The sequence below is a fragment of the Theropithecus gelada genome, chromosome 13 (assembly GCF_003255815.1).
Source record: "Theropithecus gelada isolate Dixy chromosome 13, Tgel_1.0, whole genome shotgun sequence".
NCBI classification, from domain to species: Eukaryota; Metazoa; Chordata; class Mammalia; order Primates; family Cercopithecidae; genus Theropithecus; species Theropithecus gelada.
Genome location: NC_037681.1, coordinates 48,305,013 through 48,325,989, shown reverse-complemented (window position 1 = coordinate 48,325,989; position 20,977 = coordinate 48,305,013). Strand labels below are relative to the sequence as shown.

General features: G+C 36.8%; 1 protein-coding gene and 1 pseudogene across 10 annotated transcripts in view; both read right to left on the bottom strand.

Moving 5' to 3' along the window:
• BABAM2 (BRISC and BRCA1 A complex member 2) overlaps positions 1–20,977 on the bottom strand; it is a 463,266-nt gene that overhangs the window by 393,813 nt on the left and 48,476 nt on the right. The window lies entirely within an intron of this gene.
• On the bottom strand, positions 8,179–8,788 carry LOC112636997 (annotated as a pseudogene).

Genomic DNA, 20,977 nt, shown 5'->3' with positions numbered 1-20,977 from the left:
TCTACTCATCTGACAAAGGGCTAATATCCAGAACCTACAAAGAACTCAAACAAATTTACAAGAAAAAAACAAACAACCCCATCAAAAAGTGGGCAAAGGATATGAACAGACATTTCTCAAAAGAAGACATTCATACAGCCAACAGACATATGAAAAAATGCTCATCATCACTGGCCATCAGAGAAATGCAAATCAAAACCACAATGAGATACCATCTCACACCAGTTAGAATGGCAATCATTAAAAAGTCAGGAAACAACAGGTGCTGGAGAGGATGTGGAGAAATAGGAACACTTCTACACTGTTGGTGGGATTGTAAACTAGTTCAACCATTATGGAAAACAGTATGGCGATTCCTCAAGGATCTAGAACTAGATGTACCATATGACCCAGCCATCCCATTACTGGGGATATACCCAAAGGATTATAAATTATGCTGCTATAAAGACACATGCACACGTATGTTTATTGCAGCACTATTCACAATAGCAAAGACTTGGAATCAACCCAAATGTCCATCAGTGACAGATTGGATTAAGAAAATGTGGCACATATACACCATGGAATACTATGCAGCCATAAAAAAGGATGAGTTTGCGTCCTTTGTAGGGACATGGATGCAGCTGGAAACCATCATTCTTAGCAAACTATCACAAGAACTGAAAACCAAACACCGCATGTTCTCACTCATAGGTGGGAACTGAACAATGAGATCACTTGGACTCAGGAAGGGGAACATCACACACCGGGGCCTATCATGGGGAGGGGGGAGGGGGGAGGGATTGCATTGGGAGTTATACCTGATGTAAATGACGAGTTGATGGGTGCAGCAGACCAACATGGCACAAGTATACATATGTAACAAACCTGCACGTTATGCACATGTACCCTACAACTTAAAGTATAATAATAATAAATAAATTTAAAAAAAATAAAAATAAAAAAAAAAAATAAAAAAAAAAAAAAGAATTTCCACATAAGACATCATCTTTTAGTGCCTTTGTATCATTCATTTAATAAACATTTCCTGATTGTCTACTGTGTGGGTCATCCACAACAGACCTTAGAAATCACAGAAGATTCTTGCTCCTAGAGTTTAACAATATATTATTTTAGAGACTAAATATTTGTTTGATAGAAATAATCTGGATATCAAATTCTTTCATGTCTCAAATCCAAAAATGTCTTCCTTTGTGCCATCCTTAGTGCACTATCAGGATTTGGGGTGTTTCTATGATGCTGTTGCTTGATACCCATAAATCTGACATAAATTTGGTCTTCAAAAAGCTCACTATTTTTCTATAAAGCAGCACAACTTATCTTTCCTTTCCCTTCATTTATGTTAGGAACCAAAACATAAAAGAAACCAAGAGCTACATTAATGATCTTGTTTAACTCCACAGAAGATATGGTTTTTGTAAAGATGACGACTCAGAAGTATAAAAAGATCTGGACCATCATAGATTATTGAGAATACCATTTAAAATAATTCATGCATGAGGTTGTATCCTCTTTATAAACAGGTTCCTCTCTTAGGTGAACTGGGGTAAAGGTAATCACCATTCTACAGGAAAAAAAAAATCAGGTTGCCAAAATGTGACCTGTGAGTCATAAGAAAGGAGGAAAATTGCTCATTTTTCTAAATCTCACAACATAGGTCACCCATTATGGAATGAAAAATCCGAAAAACTAAAATGATACTTTCATTTTAACATTAAATAGTCCAAATAAAGTGCTTTATCTGTGTTCATATAGTTTGAAAATCCAATGCAAATATTCAAGTCATATCCAAGGTGAATAGTCTTAGCCGATGCTGATATTAGGAATACAAAAATCTCAATGTTAAGGGAATAAAACACAGAGAAGAAATTAGGCCATGTTACCATCCTTGACAATCAAAGCCTAAAACAAAATAAAACTAAAAATTCCCGTGTGACTCTGAAGACAAGCACAACTTCATTTGCAATGGGGAGCAAACTTCCACTAGTGCACATATCTGTGTTATGGGAAAAACAGACAAGATTTACAAATGATATAAAAGATCACTCAAGTTTTTGCCCTAGACCAACAAATCGATCAGAGTAATTTCAAATTGCTACCTAGTAACTTTAGAATTTGCCAAAGTTTGAAGTTTTTTGTTCTTTAAAGGAAGAAAGCAGCAATGAGTAACAATAGTGTGCTTCCTGGCCTTAGGAAGAGTGAGACAGGAGCTCTCCAGCTGCACTTCCTAGCAAAGTATGCCAGCTGCCTTCTGCAAACTGAGATCAAATTGCCAAGAACTTACAGGAGAGCAGTTATGATGGATGACCTAAAATACTGATCTGTTGCAAAGAGGATGTAGTGCAAACCACACAGGAACTGACAGGAAATCAGCCCTTGGGCTGGCAACTACAGATTCAAGAAGGCTAGGAATCCTGGACCTTTGACAGCCAAATTTCATCATCTTCCTTTGTAGGAAGAGTTATACTTCTGAGAGAGCAGTCTGAAAAATCTTGTACAAAGCTTTTTGGTGTCTATTCCTACTTAATAATACTGCCCCCTGCCTGAACCAGTGGTTTCCTCACATGTGTTAAAAGCCCATCGAAGGTCCCAGAGCACTACTTGACCAAAAATCACATGTTTGCTGGCACACACCTTCATTCTCTCAGCCACGAGCCCACTGAATGCCATGAATGATTCACAGGCTGTCATGGTGGTAAGAAGAAAAACTAATATTTGGAGTTCACCAAATAGTGAGTCATGCTTCTGGAAGAAAAGAAAGCCTTACAATTGGCAGCCCTTTGGCATGAAATTTTAAAAATTGTTTTTAACATTAATATTAATTCGACGGAAGTTGGCAAAAAGAAATTGATTGAGAAACGTGATATTTGGTTGGCTTATGCCATATAAAAGTCCAGTTCATGCTCCAAGAAAAAGGATGAGTAGGATATCTATTACCTATTTCTAGACTTGCCTTCTGTACTCACTGCTGCCAAGTTACTCATTCTCCCACACAACACTTTCCATACTAATTTTGACCCTTAAGAATCAAAAAGAAGTCTTGCCTTCTTTGCTCCCAAATGCCAAAATGGAATCTTTTAGTATTTCACCTTTATAAAGGGAATGTTTGAAAACAGCCCTCTTTGGCTGTGACATCAGTGAGTTGCTGAGGCCTCCAAGGGCCGGAGGAAGCATTCCCAGTCCCTCACAGTGCTGCTGCACTCCTACGGTGCAATCTGGCAATGGCCAGCGACCAAATCTTTAAAGCTGTTTTATGGTATTTAACATATGGTCATAAATTGCTCAGTGCTCTAAAGAGGGGCTAAATTTGCCGCCCCTATTGATGAGATATGTTCTTATTTATTTAAATTTAGTGGCAAGCTGGCATTTCTCCAGATGGAGAGGTTTAGGCATAAGTACAAAGGAAGAACTAACTAGAAATGAGTTGTAACTTTTCTATACACTGAATGCAACCCCACAAACTCAGGCTTCTGTGTCCAAGTTTGTGCACCGCTATCAAACACAGCTTACCAAATACAAAGACAATAATATCAAAAGACTCTAATTTCTAAGGGCCAAGAAGGGATGAAACATAAATTTTATTCAGACTGGATAAGAATTTTTTTAAAATCTCCTTCTCTTTCTCCACAGGCTAGCTCTATTCCCACCCACCTCTCTTACCTGTCTCTTTACTTCCCTCACAAATTAGATGTATCCGGTCTTCATGTGAAATCCCACATCTGCAAAACTCTCTAGAACTTCTTAAATCTTCTGGCATTCACTTTCTTATTTTGCCATGTTTTTCATTGTTTATTTTTTAATGGTTTTAATTTTCCATCACTAAAAACATGATCCTACTGAAACATTTTGTTCCCTTCCTTTTACGAGCTAGCCCTGTAGCCAAAAGCAGAAAAAAAAAAAAAAGATTTTTTTTTTTTGAGATCGTTAGTAGTGATATTAATGTGGATGGTATCAAAAGAGAAGTGTGGACTCAGTGCAGTGGTTCATGCCTGTAATCCCAGCACTTTGGGAAGCTGAGGAGGGATGATCACTTGAGCCCAGGAATTCGAGACCAGCCAGGGCAACATACAGAGACTCTGTCACTACAAAAAACCCAAAAAGGTCAGGCATGGTGGTTCATGCCTGTAATCCCAGCACTTTGGGAGGCCAAGGCAGGAGGATCACTTGAGCCCAAGAGTCCAAGACCACCCTGGGCAACACAGGTACACCCTGTCTCTACAAAAAGTAAAAAAATTTGCCAAGCAAGGAGCTCAGGCTACTTGGGAGGCTGGGGTAGGAGGATCTGCTTGAGCCCAGGAGTTCAAGGCTGCAGTAAGCCATTATTGCACCACTGTACTCCAGCCTGGGCAACAGAGCAAGACTGTCTCAAAAAATAAAAATAAAAAATTAGCCAGGCATAGTGGCACACACCTGTAGTCCCAGCTACTCAGGAGGATCGCCTGAACTCAGGAGTTTGAGGCTGCAGCGAGCCAAGATTATACCACTGCACTCCAGCCTGAGCGACACAACAAGACCTTGTTTCAAAAAAAGAGAGAGAGAGAAGTGTGAAGGGTAGAGCCACTACTGGTTTTCTTTTTCATCTGCCAATATAGAACTGGCTAAAGAATCAAAAGTTAATTATCTTGCCTAACTCTGGAATGTGAAGAAAGATTTCAATAAATTGGAGGTTTGACAGCAGCCTGGGAACAGTATTAAAAGAATTATTCTATGAAGAATTACACTGTTTATATCAGACAGAAGTCTTGCTTTTTAATTTCAATACATAATTATTTCCCCTGAAGCAGACCTAGTGAAATCAAGGGAGATCAGTGGTCGGATAATGCTACATAAAGCCTGCCATGCATGCCAAACTGGTCTGGAGTGCCTGTAACATTTGGAGCGCCCATAATACATCCCAAAAGGTCTTATGCCAACTTCTGTCTCAAATATCCTAGAGATAAGAACAGTTCAATGCCCTTAAGGGCCAGAATAATAAAGAAAAAGAGTAGTTCAAAACAAACATAAGTACATTGGGGCCTTCTGGATGCTTCCATTAAGGACCTAGTTTCCTAAACACCCTTCATTATGAGGCCAGACCAGAATTTTTAAATCTCTGCTTTACCAACTCTGAAAAAGTATGTGTCCTGTCTTTTCTGATATGAAGACAGCATTACCAGTGCCATAAACTTGCAAAAAGGGAATCACTTCTGAAATACAAAGATAATAGAAATGTAAGCATTTCTTGACACTATGTAGCCTCATCAATCCAGCACACAATAATCTCATTAAATGTAAATGGTCTAAACATCCCAATTAACAGGAAAAGACTGCCAGATCTAAAAAGCAAAATCCAATTATATGCTACTCGAAAACAACCTAAATATAAAGACACAAATAGTTAAAAATAAAACAATGGAAAATTAAATTCCATGTAAAATTAATTTCAAAGCAAACAACATTTCCAAAGACAAAGAGTGTCAATTCAAGAGGACATAACATTCTTAAATGTTTACAAATTTCATAACAGAGCTTCAAAATAAATGAAGCAAAAACTGACAGAACAGTAAGAACATGTAGACAAATCCACAATTATAGTCTGTGATTTCCACATCCTTCTCCCAATAACTGATAGAAGAATGATGCAGAAACTCAATAAAGATATGGTACCATTTAAACATAAACTCATAATCATAGTCAGAGATTTCAGTATCTCTCTTTAAAAAACTACAATAGGGCAAGGGATAAAAGACTACAAATAGAGTGCAGTGTATACTGTCTGGTAATGGGTGCACCAAAATCTCACAAATCACCACTAAAGAACTTACTCATGTAAACAAACACCACCTGTTTCCCAATAACCTATGGAAAAATAAAAAATTTTAAAAATTAAAAACTAAAATAACAAAAAGAAAATTAGTAACAATATATCACATTTGAACAACTCTATTAATCAACTTGACCTAACTGCTATTATAGAACACTATACCAAAGAAAAATAGAACACATTCTTTCCAGCGTACACAGAACATATACTAAAATAATCTATATCCTGGGCCATAAAACAAATCTCAATACATTTAAAAGCATGTAAGTCATACAAAGTATGTTCTCTGACCACAATAAAATTAAATTCAAATTCAATAAAAGATCCAGAAAATTCTGTAAACCAAATAACATATTTCTAAATAACTCATTGGTCAAAAAAAAATCTAAGGGAAATTCAGAACATGTGATGAGTGAAAATAAAAACACAACACAGCAAAATTTGTAGGATACAGCTAAAACACTACTTAGCTGGAAATTTATAGCATTAAGCACTAATATTAGAAAAAAAGAAAGATCTCAAATCAATGACCATGTTAACAAACTAGAAAAAGAAGAGCAAGTGAAAGTAAAAGAAGAAAGAAATATTTAAAATCTGAATGAAAATCAATAAAATAGAAAACAGAAATACAACAGAGAAGATGGATGAAACCAAAAGCTGGTTCTTTCAGAACATGAATAAATGTTTACCACTTTTTTCTTTACCACTAGCCAGACTGGCAAAGAAAACAGTTGCAGGGGAGGACAAAATGGCCAAGTCAAGAAACACAGAGGTGACATCACTACAAATTTTACACATATTTTTTAAAATAATAAAAAAATACTATGAAAAACTTTATGCCAGTCAATTCAGCAACTTAGATGAAATGGACAAATTCCTTTAAAGACACAAATCAGCAACACTCATTCAAGATGAAGTAGATAATCTGAATAGATCTAAATCTATTAAGCAAATTTAATTTGTACTTTAAAACCTTCCCACAAAGAAAACTCCAGGCCCAGATGGTTTCACTGGCAAATTCTACCAAACATTTAAGGAAAAAATAATATTAATTCTTCACAAACCTTTTTAAAAAATGAAGAAAAGGGTTCACTTAGCAACTCATTCTATTCTGACGCCAGCTTTACCATGAGAAAAAAAAAAAAAAAACAGTAAAAAGCATTCAAATAAAACTACAAACCAGTATCATTCATGAATATAAATGAAAAACTCTAAAAAAATTTAGCAAATTAAATCCAACAATATAGAAAAAGGACACTACATCGTAACAATCAGTTTATCCCAGGAATGCAAGGTAGACTGAATATTCAAAACTTAATGAATGAAAACCACCATATTAACAACATTAAAAAACAAAAACCACATGACCATCTCAATAGATGAAGACAATTATTTGCCAAAAATCTAACATCCATTGTTGATTTTTTTTCTGTTGGAGTCATTTCTGCATGAATAACTTTATTAACTGCTAATGAAAATTAGGACTTCTATGGGTTCTTCTGACAAGATATTTTAAAATCTTAAAATGCCTTTTCTTCACTGAAGCCATCTTTATAGTTAGCTATTGCTCTCATGTTACCTATCATCTTGACTTCAATGAGATATTTTTTGTTCCTAAACCTCAAATTTTAAAAGTTGCTTCAAGTTAAGGAAAGGTCATTTTCCCACAGTTGATTTCTCTGAAAAACATCCATCTCCTGCTGGAAGTCTAGGAGTAAATCTAGAACTTCGGGGCCAACTGGAAATTCATTATGAACACTTGCATTGGTTAATCTTATTTATCTCCACAAGCCAAAAAATGTACAGTCCTGAAAAAGGTGGCCTCCCTGTGCACACATAACAATTTTTAAAAAGGCGAGGGCGGCCGGGCGCAGTGGCTCACGCCTGTAATCCCAGCACTTTGGGAGGCCGAGGCGGGCGGATCACGAGGTCAGGAGATCGAGACCATCCTGGCTAACACGGTGAAACCCCGTCTCTACTAAAAATACAAAAAACTAGCCGGGCGTGTGGTGGGCGCCTGGAATCCCAGCTGCTCGGGAGGCTGAGGCGGGAGAATGGCGTGAACCCGGGAGGCGGAGCTTGCAGTGAGCCGAGATAGCACCACTGCACTCCAGCCTGGGCGACAGAGCGAGACTCCGTCTCAAAAAAAAAAAAAAAAAGGCGAGGGCAACAGGAAGGGGACTGAGGCTTGATCACCAAAAAACAGCACAATGAAAACAAACAATACGGAATAATGAGCACTAGAATTCAAATTACCAGATGTTTTAAAGAGATGGGTGCCAATTTTCAACTCCCTTTTCAACACCACACTACAAAAGAACTATTTTTAAAAATAAAAAAAGGGTTGAGGGAAAATTTAAAAATTAAAAGAATATCTAAACTGTTGAATGACCCTCTGTTTGTTCCTGATAAACTTAAATCACATCTTCTTCTTCCATCCCCAGTTCTTTCAGAGTACGATTATCAGGAATTATCTGACCTTCGAAGAGAAACTTCAGTGAATTCACTGGATGCCCTGTCTTCGACAATATCATTTTTTTTTTTCTTGAGATGGAGTCTCGCTCTGTTGCCCAAGCTGGAGCGCAGTGATGCAATCTCAGCTCACTGCAATCTCTGCCTCCCGGGATCAAGTGATTCTCCTGCCTCAGCCTCCCGAGTAGCTGGGATCACAGGTGCCCACCACCACACCCCGCTAATTTTTTGTATTTTTAGTAGAGACTGGATTTCACCATGTTGGCCAGCCTGTTCTCAAACTCCTGATCTCAGGTGATCCACCTGTCTCGGCCTCCCAAAGTGCTGGGATTACAGGCATGAGCCGCCGCGCCCGGGCAACAATATGATTCTTTGAGTCTCTTAAGATGTACTGTCATTTTCACTGAAGTAAATCTCACCTCTATCCCATCCAGTGACTTTGAGTTCAATGTACTCGCCTTCCTTCTTATCCCCCAAGTCCTAAGTTGAAGGTTCTGGCTGCTGGTCAGACATGGTGACGACAGAGGCTTCCCCTGAGAGTCTTGGCACAGCAGCAGGCTGGGGTAGGCAGACCCTAGCTCCTGGTTTTACAAATCTGTCTCCCTTCCCCACAGGACAACACTGTGGCTGACCATTCCTGATTTTAAAAAACTAAACAAAACAAAAAATCCCCAACTAACTAGGTATAAAAGGGGACTTCCTCAGTCTGATAAAGGGCATCTCTGAAAAATATATAGCCAACATTATATTAATACTTAATGGTGAAAGAATTATTTTCCCCTAAAATCTGGAACAAGGTAAGAATATCTACTCTTAACACTTTTTTTTTCTTTTTCTTTTTTGAGGTGGAGTCTAGCTCTGTCATTCAGGCTGGAGTGCAGTGGCGCAATTTCAGCTCACTGCAACCTCCATCTCCTGGGCTCAAGCGATTGTCCTGCCTTAGCCTCCCAAGTAGCTGGGATTACAGGCGTGCGCCATCATGCCTGGCCCACCTTGGCCTCCCAAAATATGGGGATTACAGGCGTGAGCCACCCCGCCTAGACTTAACACTTTTCTAGCCAACAAAATACTGGAGATTCTAGTCAGTACACTAAGGCAGGGAAGAAAGAAAAGGCATTCAGATTAGACAGGAAGGACTAAAACTGTCATTCACAGATGGCATAATTTTCTGTGCAGGAAATCTTATGGAGTCTACAGACAAACTTCTGTAACTCATACCTGAGTTTACCAAGGATCTAACATCAATAGACAAAAAAAAAAAAAAAATCAACTGTATCTCTATATAACAGCAATAAACAATCAGAAATTGAGAATTTAAAAAATACAATTTACAATGGCATCAAAATACATTAAATACTTAACAAACAAAAAGAAGTGCAAAACCTGTACATGGAATACTAATAACATAGAAAACCAAAAAATTGACAAGATGATTCCAAATTTGATAGAGAAACGAAAAAAACTAACATTTCCAAACCATTTTGGAAAAAAAAGGAATAAAAATTGGAGGATATATACCACCTGATTTCCAAACTTACTATCAAACTATAGCAATCAAAACTGTGGTTTCAATATAAAGTTAGATACATAGACCTACAGGACCGACTAGAAAGTTCAGAAAAATGCCCACACATATGTGGGCAATTAATCTTAGATGAGAGTGCAAGGGCAATTTAAAAGAGAAAGGGCATTCTTTTCAACAAATGATACTAGAATATGTGGATGTCCATACTTTTTAAAAACCTATATCATATACAAAAATAAACTCAAAATGGATCACAAACCTAAACATAAAACCTAAAGCTATAAAACATTTAAAAGAAAACATAGTACAAAAATCTTTGTGGCATGGAATTAGGCAGTTTCGTTAAGACAATAAAAAGACAAGCCACAGCTGGGAGCAAATATTTGCATATCATACCTCTGATAAAAAAAAAAAACTTGTAACCTAAATATATGAAGAATTCTCAAAAGTCAATGATAAGAAAAGAATCCATTTTTCAAAAAGGCAAAAAGTTTGAACATTTTGCTAAAGATAATTTATCACATATAAAGAAATGAAAGGTATAATAGTAGCAGAAAAGGACAGCCAGAGGAGTTGAGTAGGGGAAAAAGAAGTATATAATATTGTTAGGTTCTTACATGATAAATGAAGTATTACAGTATTTTTCATGGTAGACTGTGAAAAGTTAAAGATATGTATTCTGAACACTAGAACGGCCATGGGGAAAAAAAAGTCAAACAATGACATATAGCTCAGAAGCCAAGAGTAGAGACAAAATAAAATCCTAAAATATTAATTAATCCAAGAGAAGGCAGTAAAAGAAACAAAAAACAGATGACATAACAAATACAAACTAAACAGCAAGATTCAGCCATAGTGGTAATCAGATTAAAGATTAAATTACCTAAACACGCCATTTAAAAGGTAGAGATTCTCAAGCATAAACAAAGAGCAGAAAACAATGAAACGTACAGGAGAATAATAAAGAAAAATCTATGAAATAAAAAGCCAGTTATTTAAAAAAACAATACAATTATTAATCTTCTAGTTAGATTAATCAAGGAAAGCAGAGAAAAGACACCATGTAACAATGTCAGAAATGAAAGGGGACATGAGTACAGGTCACACAGGTAGTAAAAGAATAAGAAGGAAACAGATGAATAACGATATGCCAATAATTTCAACAACTTGGATGAAATGAACAAATTCCTTAAAATTAAAAGACAAGGTTGTAAAAACTCATTTAAGAATAATTTAAAAACCTGTTAGCCCTATATCTGTTAAAGAAATTGCATTTATAGTTAAAAACTTCCTCTCTCTCTCTCTCTCTCCCCTCTCCTCTCCTCTCTCTTCTCTCCTCTCTTTCTCTCTCTCTCTTTCACTACAGGTCCAGATGGCTTCATTGGTGAATTCTAACCTTTAAGGAAGAAATAAAATCAATCTTTCACAAACTCAGAAAACAGAGAAGGACTGAATACTTCCCAACTTATTTTATAAACCCAGCATTACTCTGGTGCCAAACCAAGCAAAGAACTGCCAGTAAAGAAAAGAAATACAGCATCAAATAAAGATGCAAAGTTCTTTAAAAAGACATGAGTGAATCAACTCCAGTAATACATCAGAAGGATAATACATAATAATCAAGTGGAATTAATCTGCAGAATGCAACACTGGTTCAACATTTGAAAATCAGTTTATCATATTAACAGAATAAAAGAACTAAACCAAGTACACAGAGAAAAAACATTTAACATATATTAATATTCTTTTCATAATAAAAACTCTCAGCAAATTAAAATAGATGGGAACTTCCTCAGATTGATAAAAAGGCACCTAGAACTGACAATTACACTTGATGAAAGACTAACTACCTTCTTAAGGCTGGGAATAGGCAAGAAGGTCTGACTTCACCACTTCTACCTGCCACTGGCTATTAGGTATTGTCTACTGTACTAGATAGTACAATAAAACAAGAATAAGAAATATAAATTATATAGATTGGAAAGGAAGATACAAAACTGTCTTTTTCACAAGCAAATGTGTTGAAGAAAATACCTAAGAAATCTACAAAAAAATTGTTAGAATTAATAAGTAAATTTAGGGACACAGCAGCATACAAAGTTAAATATACCAAAATCAATTACATTTCAATGAGTTCAGAAAAAGAAAGTTAAAAAAAAAAAAAAAAAAAACCACACTACTACAAATCGGCATCAGAAAGTATGATATATTTAGAGGTAAATTTAACAAAATCAGACTAAGATATATTCATTGAAAACTACAAAATACTGCTCACGGCAATTAAAAATGACCTAAATAAATGGAGATGTTAGCATTTTTATCTCTTGGAAGACTCAATGTTAAGATGTTAATTCTCCACAAACTGATCTACAGATTCCCAGCAGGGTTTCTGTAAACAATTACAAGCTGCTTCTAAAACTTCTATGGAAATACAAAGGACTTAGAATATCCAAAACAGCTTTGAAAAAGAAGTTTATTTAAAGACTTATTTAAAGACTTCCTATAAAGCTACAGTAGTCAAGATCATGTTGTATTCACTTAAGGATAGACATATGAAGGGAATACAACATAAAGTCCAGAAATAGACCCACACTTAAATTGTTAATTAACAAATATATGATCAAAAGTAGATCAAGGCCAGGCACAGTAGCTCATGCCTGTAATCCCAGCACCTTGGGAGGCCGAGTTGGAAAGATCACTTGAGGCCAGGAGTCCAAGACCAGCCTGGGCAACATGGTGAGATCCCATCTCTACAAAAATAAAATAAAAAATAAAAATTGGCCAGGTATGGTAGTATGTGCCTGTAGTCCCAGCTATTTGGGAGGCTGGGGCAGGAGGGGTTGCTTGAGCCCAGGAGGTCAAGGTTGCAGTGAGCTATGATTACTATGATTGTACCATATACTACACTACAGGCTTTTTATTACTGGGTAATAAAGTGAGACCCTGTCTTAAAAAAAAAAAAAAAAAAAAACTCAAAATGGATCAACAATACCAATGTTGGCAAGAATACAGAAAAACTAATGGATCAACATACTAAATGTTGGCAAGAATGTAAAAGAACTAGAACCCCGTATATTGTTATCAGGAATGTAAAATAGCGCAACTACTTTGGAAAACAGTTTCGCACTTAAAAGTTAAGCATACACTCAGTTTACAACACAGTAATACTACTCCTAGGTATTTACCCAATAAAAATTAAAACATATCTCCAGAAAAAGACATGTACAAAAATGTAATGGCAAGTTTATTCATAATAGCCAAAAAACAGAAAAAAAATTCCAAATGTCTTTCAATGGATGAATAAATAAAAAACTGTGGTACAGCCATACGATGTAATGCTATACAGCAATAAAGGAACAAAGTACTGATGTAACATGGATGAATCTCAAAAACATAATGCTGAATGAAAGAGGCCATATGCCAAAAACTACATAATATATTATTCCATTTATATAAAATTCTAAACAGGCAAAACTGTTTCAGTTTTAGAGAAATGATAAGGCTCAGGGTTGAGAGGATGGTGGTGGAGGGAACCGACTTGTGTGGGGAAGGAAATGTTCTATACTTTTAGGGAATGGAAATGTTCTTTATCTTGACTGTGGTGTGGTTATGTGTTTACAATTGCCAAAACACACAGAAATGTACACTTAAAGTGGGTACATTTTATTATATGTAAATTATACTACCTCAATAAAGTTGATATTAAAGAGTGGGATATAAATTTTGACCTCAGAGTTATTGTGTTGAAAAATAAAATAATGTATATAAATAAGCCTAACCATAAAATAAATGCCCAATAATTTAGTAATCATATCATTTTTAATAAACTATAATCAGTACCAAATACAGATTATATATAATACATAGTCAGCTATAATTAAACCGACTTTATAAATTTAAATTAATAATATTAGTTGCTATTCCTAATGTATTTCTTCTATCCCATGAATTCCAAGAAAATAAAATATTCTAAAACTCCAAGACAAAGGAATCCTGAATATCTAAGGAGAGAGAACGTCTACTCCAGAAAATTAGCACTCTTTACTTGCCTTTCAATGAGCATTTTGTAGAACATTCACTAAATCAAAGGTGACCTGCCTCCATAATTAGCCTCTAAAAATACCTTAAATGCTAGATAATAACAATCTTTAAGTAAATGAATCTTTTAAAAAGACAAAAATAAAAGTAAAATTATGCCTCTCAGCATGATGCAAAATACTAAGTCCCTAGACAGTGTCCAACTTTTTACTTAGCTCAACTGTTGCAAGTCATAGTAAAAATGGTTAACTCCTACTCTCCCTGCAAGCATTCTTGCAGACTAGAAGGGAACTGGTTTAGGGAGCCTCCTAAATAGAGAGCATTTCCATTAGAGTGGCAGGTTTATGAGCGCAAATGAAAAACCAAATACATCACAAGACAGGCTATTTTATTATTTCCTTGGTTTGTCCTGCTAAAGCCAAAACAGTGTGGCAAAAGCAGAGAGGAAGGAAAGGAAGGCAGGGTATTTGGGAAGTATAATGGGCAAATCAGTCTTGCAAAGCAGCTTTCTCACTTGGCTTGTTGTTAGCTGAGCTCCAACTGGGAGGCTGGAATGTCAGACTGTGACTGGCCTTGAACGCCAGGCTGAGAGATTCAGTCCACTAAAATACTGAAGGGGAAGTAGAAGCAGAAAGAGTACTTGGTTAACATTTTCCAAACAGATTATTTTAAATAGTATTAGAAATCTTAAATAAAATAACATTGTCATCCGAACAAAAATGCCAACAGCTACAGTCACAACGGCCAGCTTTTGGACCTAGTGGCCAAGGTTCAAAATGTATGGTACGGGCAAGGTGCAGTGGCTCATGCCTGCAATCCCAACACCTTGGGAGGCCACAGTGGAAGGATAGCTTGAGCCCAGGAGTTCAAGATCACCTGGGCAATTAAGTGAAACCGAAACCCGGTCTCTACAAAAAAATGGTGATGCACACCTATAGTCCCAGCTACTTGGGAGGCTGCAGGTGAAGGATCACTTGAGCCAGTGAGGTCAAAGCTGCAGTGAGCTATGATCATGCCACTGCACTCCAGCCTGGGCCACAAAGCAAGACCCTGTCTCAATAAATAAATAAATAAATAAATTTTTTAAGAAAGAATAAGTAAAAGCGTTATCAGGTGCCCTGCCAACAATATTTCACTTAGATGGGGTTGGTAGGCAGGCTAGGAAATAATTAAAGGACAGCCTATTACATTAAGAAACCTAGGCTGGGTGCAATGGCTCACGCCTGTAATCCCAGCACTTCAGGAGGCTGAGGCAGGTGGACTGCTTGAGCCCAGAAGTTCAGACCAGCCTGGGTAACGTGGCATACACCCGTCCCTACAAAAAAAAAAAAAAATTGCAAAAATTAGCTGGTGTGGTGGTGTGCATCTGTAGTACCAGATATTTGGGAGGCTGAAGCCGAAGGATTGCTTGAGCCAGGGAGGCAGAGGTTGCTGTGAGCCACGATTGTGCCACTGTGCTCCAGCCTGGGTGACATGGTGAACCCCTGTCTCAAAAAAATAAAAAATAAAAAGCACGGTATGATAACAAAGCAAAGAAAGTGCAAAATTCTTATAGATGAGATAAATCAATAAAGTTTCAATATCTGTTTCAGCTGATGCAACAACAAACTTGGCAACACCACTGGGTCCTTCAGGTGCCATCAGTTTGGTTATCAGTTTCTATTTGACAGTCATCCATGCCAAGCCCCACAGTGTCTCTGCATTGTGCTACGTAAGTAATGAGCAGGAGAAAAAGGGCATTCTCAGTTTACTAAGCTAATTTGCTAAAACAAATTAATACGTAACAGATCTGAGACAGGGAAGCATTGTGTTAAAACATACACAAGTATACACACACACAAAAGCAGCAGCCAAACCACTCAAGGAGACATAGATCAAAAATGAAGTTGAATCTCACATAGATTCATAAAAGCAGAAGTTCCACAACACTATGTGCAATGTGTCTGTAAAAATCTATGCATCTGTTTGGCCACTATTTAATTAAACGGTACAGTCCATTTAAATAACAGTTCTGAAACTGTTCTCATTTTGTTTTAATCATTCTCAAAAAATATATATTTAAATTTAGTGATATAGTATGGAATCCTTAAAAATGAACAGTAATTTTACACTGCTCCTCTGAGGACATGGAAGACAATGTATTATCCATATCATAACTGATTTTTTTCTGACGTTTTCCTCTGAAAGGAAAAGTATATCAACTTCAAAACTTTTGGATATTTCTTGACAGGACTTCTTCACTCTGTCACAAATGGCTTTGAAATAACCATCATTCCTCTCAGATGATAAACAACTATATTGCTCTTTTTTTTTTTTTTTTTGAGACGGAGCCTTGCACTGTCACCTGGGCTGGTTTGTGCAGTGCTGCGATCTCGGCTAGCTGCAACTGCAACCTCCACCACCCGGGTTCAAGCGATTCTCCTGACTCAGCCTCCTGAGGAGCCACGACTACAGGCACCCGCCACCACACCCAGCTAATCTTTTGTATTTTTAGTAGAGACAGGGTTTCACTATGTTGGCCAGGCAACTCCTGACCTCGTGATCTGCCCACCTCGGACTCCCAAAGTGCTGGGATTACAGGCGTGAGCCACCGTGCCTGGCTGCTCTATTGTTAAAAAAAAAAAAAAAAAAAAAAAAAGTCTACATTTTCATTTGGAAATTCTTTAGAAATAATTCCTGAAACAGGACAATAGATACCTTTCTGAGTATCTGCCAGCCTATGCTTATCTTATCTTGTGTTAAAACTAGCCTCTAGTAATCAGGTTGATAATACATGACCCAGAAATCCTGGCCACATAACTTGACCACGAGTGGTCAATTGGCCCAAGCTGCCAATCAGATCCTCTCTCCCAGGAATTTAAACTCAATGACAACCTCTCTGGTGGCCTTGAATTGAGTCCTCATGTAGGGACTCAAGAATCATTTCTACCCAATGTGGAGAGAAACAGAAGTCAGAGGTTGGTCAGGGTGGAGGGGCGGTTAGAATACAGTGATAACAGAATATGTTGCAGGAGAAAAACACAAACATAGATACAGATGCTGACTGGCTACTATGTCTACCAGCCTTCCAGTTCCCGGTTCTAGTCCCTGAGAACCTGGCTGTCCTTTCTGCCCTTGGGCATCATAGGCTTTACTTGATTCCTTACAAAGACAAATAAATTCTTCAATTTATGTTAGTTCCAATGGGTTTCTTATAACGAAACAGCCCCTGATTAAAATAAATTGTTTAAACCACAGATAATTTCAAATTTAAAACCAATGTTAGCAAACTACCAATGTTGGCAAACTGCTTGATTCACTAGCCACAGACTTGCTCAATGTAACTTACAATATTTCAATAATCTCTCTTCAAAGTTGCATAAACAGCATTATTCAAAGAACTGGCAGAATTAAGTTCTGTCACTTCCTATCAAACCTCATCATTGTCAGATCCAAGGAATGAATACGGCTCATTCTTTCCACAAACATTTATTAAACCTCTCGAAATGCCAGATACTCAACTAGAGATTGGAAATAAAATATGAGCAAGCAGCCTCACTCTCTGCCCTGTTTAAATAGGGTACACAAAAACACAAATGCAATAATTTCTTCTAGAGTTAAATGCTACAGAGCATGACTAGGATGGCTATTTTTACAAATAGGTGTTTATATGACACTCATGGCTCTTTTATGTGAATAGCTGCTATAACTGGAAAATTTTCAACCACTTCAGTTGCACCATCCTAGACCTTAACATGTATTTCATTCAAATCAATGTTGATCACTGAAGATTCACATTTCCAATATCGTTTAAGTAAGTACGAGTTGTGTCTTCTGCCACGGTGAGATTCAAGAACTTCTCTTTACTTAAGATATCCTTTGACATTTTTCAATAGAATATTATACAAATTGGCAACTCTTTTACTGGCCAACAGTTGTCTCTTCACAGTAAAAGACCTGAGGAAACACTAACATCATTCCTAATGTACTATAATCTTCTGATCTTTCTTATTTCAATCATTTAACTTTGAATGGGGATAATTTCGTAAGAATCAATTAGTGAGAAATATGCCCTCTCTCGTCTCTCATTCTCATTCTCATTAACTGCACAGTTTCCTTTATTTACAATGAAACAGATTTATAGAAGTACTATTTTCTAATACACAAGATATTTTGAAATATAAGTTTTAGTTACATGCTATTTTCATTAATCTGATGGCAGAGGGCAGAGTAAAACATATAAAGATAAAATTGATTTGGACTCCAAATCTGCAAAGTACTGTACATTATTCCTGTTTTCTGAATTGTTAAGAGCAATGTTCCAATTACAAATTCCTTGTATAATAAATAACTCCTAAAGATCAAATTTCTGTTGGCAAAAGGCTGATACAAGTAACAGAATGCCACATTCTTTATAACACATACTTCAACCAACGAAAATCTGAACACTACAGATTCATTAATTTACGCATGCATTCATTCAATTTCATCGACAAATATTTAATTGAATATCTTTACTGTGCTAGGGACTGAAGATTTAATTTAATAAACACAACAGTCTCCATCTCTAACTTTATTGAGCTTAAAGTTATGAAATAAAATTACTGTAAATTCTAGTAAATTACTGAATACTTTGATTCAGCATTGGTTAGAACTATAGTTTAAACCGGTCAAGCGTAGTGGCTCACACCTGTAATCCCAGCACTTTGGGAGGCCGAGGTGGGCAGATCTCAAGAAATCAAGACCATCCTGGCCAACATGGTGAAACCCTGTCTCTACTAAAAATACAAAAATTAGCTGGGCATGGTGGCGAGCACCTGTAGTCCCAGCTACTTGGGAGGCTGAGGCAGGAGAATCACTTGAACCCAGGAGGCCGAGGTTGTAGTGAGCCGAGATCGCTCCATTGCACTCCAGCCTGGTGATAGAGCGAGACTTGGGTCTCAAAATAAATAAATAAATAAATAAATAAAGTTTAAACCACACACCACAAGTTTTTAATGAGATTTAATGAGAAACTTTAGATTTAAAAAATTGTTTATATAAAAATTTTATGACTGCAAAGCACTGAGTTAGCCATTACCCTTTGCTTGGAAAGAAAAAGGAGAAGGTTAGAGAATATTTATCTATTATTTACCACAGAATATAATTTAAATCTATACTTACTCATTTTCCTCTTACAATATAATTAGGTTTCCTTAGAGGTCTGTTTCTTTAAAAAGGCAAAGAGCTGGCCAAGCGCGGTGGCTCACATCTATAATCCCAGCACTTTGGGAGGCTGAGGCGGGTGGATCACAAGGTCAGGAGTTCGAGAGCAGCCTGGCCAATATGCTGAAACCCCATTTCTACTAAAAATACAAAAATTAGCTGGGTGTGGTGGCACGTGCCTGTAGTCCCAGCTACTTGGGAGGCTGAGGCAGAAGAATTGCTTGAACCCGGGAGGCGGAGGTTGCAGTGAGCTGACACCGTGCCACTGCACTCCAGCCTGGGGGACAGGGCGAGACTCTGTCTCAAAAAAGAAAAACAAAACGGGGCGGGCAAAGAGTTTTTCTGTTTGCTGTGATAGTTATCTTCCAAGAGTTTGTAAAACTATATAACCTTTCAATTGTGCTTGTGATAGAAAACTGCATTTGTTAAAATGTGTGTTGCTGAGAATTGTGTTTGTTCATCTAAAGATTAATATTATGTTGGTTGTAGGAGGCTGAATTCTATCACAAATATTGTGGTAATTAAACACTATGACCTTACTGATCTCGTATACAATGGATTTAAGGTTACTAAAATTAATGGAAAGCCCAGAAATAAATACATGCTTCTATAGCCAACTGATTTTTGACAAAGGTGCCAAGAACACACATTGGAGAAAGGACAGTCTCTTCAATAAATGGTGTTGGGAAAACTGCATATCCACATGAAAAGAAGTAACACTAGCCCTTACCTTTCATCATATACAAAAATCAACTCAAAAAGGATTAAAGAGTTAAATGTAAGATCAGAAACTGTGAAACTACTAGAAGAAAACATAGGAGAAATGCCTCGTCACATTGGTCTCAGTAAGAATTTTTTGGATAAGCTCTCAAAAACACAGAAAACAAAAGCAAAAATATATAGATTACATCAAACTAAAAAGCTTCTGCACATCAAAGGAAACAATCAACAGACTGAAGAGACAATCTATGGAATGGGAGAAAATATTTGCAAATTATACATCTAACAAGAGGTTAATAAGCAGAATATATAAAGAATTCAAGCCACTCAATAGAAAAAGAAAATAATTCAATTAAAAATGGGTAAAAGACCTAAATAGACATTTTTCAAAAGACATACAAATGGCCAACAGTATATGAAAAAATGTTCAACATCGCTAATTATCAGGGAACTGCAAATCAAAACCACAATGAGATATCATCTCACTCCAGTTATACAATGGCTACAGTCAGCTCTCTATCCATGGGTTCCACATCCATGCATTCAACAAACCAGTTGATCAAAAATATTCAAAAAAACAGGCTGGGTACAGTGGCTCATGCCTGCAATCTCAGCACTTTGGGAGGCCAAAGGCGGCAGATCACTTGAGGTCAGGAGTTTGAGACCAGCCTGGCCAACATAGTGAAACCCTGTCTCTAAAAATAAAAATTCAAAAAACAAACTGCATCTGAACTGAACATTTACAGACCTTTGTCATTATTCCCTGAACAATACCATATCACAGCCAGCTACATAGAATTTACATTGTATTAGGCATTATAAGGAATCTAAAGATGATTTAAAGTACAAACATAAGGCAAAGATATTCTGGGTTTAGTTCCAGACCAACGCGATAAAGCAAGTATCACAATAAAGCAAAGTCATATAAACTTTTTGGTTTCCCAGTGCATATAAGAGTTATGTTTACTATACTGTAGTCTATTAAGTGTATAATAGCATTATGTCTAAAATAAAATGATAATACCTGATTTTAAAATACTGTATTGCGGCCAGGCATGGTGGCTCACTCCTATAATCTCAGCACTTTCGGAGGCCAAGGTCGGTGGATCACCTGAGGTTGGGAGTTCAAGACCAGCCTGGCTAATATGGTGAAGCCACGTCTCTACTAAAAATATAAAAATTAACAGGATCATGGTAGTGAGCACCTGTAATCCCAGCTACTCGGGAGGCTGAGG